Source organism: Phalaenopsis equestris, unplaced genomic scaffold (assembly GCF_001263595.1).
Source record: "Phalaenopsis equestris unplaced genomic scaffold, ASM126359v1 Scaffold223050, whole genome shotgun sequence".
NCBI classification, from domain to species: Eukaryota; Viridiplantae; Streptophyta; class Magnoliopsida; order Asparagales; family Orchidaceae; genus Phalaenopsis; species Phalaenopsis equestris.
This window is the reverse complement of record NW_018241187.1, coordinates 1,390-2,933: the sequence shown is the minus strand read 5'-3', so window position 1 is coordinate 2,933 and position 1,544 is coordinate 1,390.

Sequence of the window (1,544 nt, the reverse complement as noted above, 5' to 3'; positions counted from 1 at the left end):
TATATATATATATTTATAATGTTAAAAGGAATGATCGGAGGCTTATATACGAGTCATGTTCATCCCTAATGCGCCTAACAATATATTGTTAAAAAGAATGGCCTGAGACAATTAAACGAGCCCTGTCCATCCCTAATGCGCCTAACAATTCGAGTACCACACCCTACACTCGGGGGGATTTGATCCCCAAACCAGAGTGGTCTTTCCACTGGCAAGCAGATGCTCGACCAACTCATCTGAGGATACGGTGCATATATGTATGTATGTATGTATGTATGTATGTATGTATGTATGTATGTATGTATGTATGTATGTATGTATGTATGTATGTATGTATGTATGTATGTATGTATGTATGTATGTATGTATGTATGTATGTATGTAGGTATGTATGTATGTAGGTATGTATGTATGTATGTATGTATGTAGGTATGTATGTATGTAGGTATGTATGTATGTATGTATGTATGTAGGTATGTATGTATGTAGGTATGTATGTATGTATGTATGTATGTAGGTATGTAGGTATGTACGTACGTACGTACGTACGTATGTAGGTATGTACGTATGTACGTACGTACGTATGTAGGTATGTACGTATGTAGGTAGGTACGTACGTATGTACGTACGTACGTATGTACGTATGTACGTATGTATGTATGTATGTATGTATGTATCGGGTTCAATGCAGATGTGAGATATGAAGGGAGACAACTCAACAAACCGGCTAGACACTTCAACAAAATTAATTCGACCGATAAACTTAATCATAGAGTTATGATTATAGCTTGCCCACGATGACCGACGCACAAATACTCTGCCAAATTGAGATAACCTGATAACTTGGCAAGAAAAATCAACTCACAGCATGGCCTAATTTGTTGAACTCTCCATGAAATCAAGTTGTGTATAAAGATCAACACTCCTTTTAGCTAAGTTGATTGAAAAATGCATTACTTGTAAGTTGAACTTGAGGAAAGATTTTTCATAAGCAATTATTATCTATGGAGAGGATCTAGGAAAATATAAAGTATAACTCCAAAACTAGAAAAAAAAAAAGTGAGATAGATCAAGAATATCTTTGGATTGAAGTGTAATGAATACTTGATTTGTAACGCTTGAGCCAAGCCCACTATAAATGTGGGATGATTATTTTAATGCAAGAGAAGGATTCTAAGATACTAAAAAAGATAATTTTTTTCTTTTTCCTTCTCTATTCTCTTAGGTGAATACAATATTTATTTTAGCTCTATTTTATGTGGTATGGATTGACATCCAAATAAAGATCCAACACTCTAAAAGAAGCAGTGAGTGTGGAGACATGTCATTAATAAGATTTGTAGTCACATAATGAGGAAAGCAAATTACAGAGAAATTACTAGACATATAGACTAAAATAGAAAACTTGCAACATAACCAAATAAATGAGCTGAAAAAATAATTGATGACAGTAATAAAAAGGAGGCTGCAAGAAGTGCCAAAAACAATCCCAAGGGAGCAAACACTTCCTTCTCCTTAATTAGAAACACCACCAAGCAGAGCAC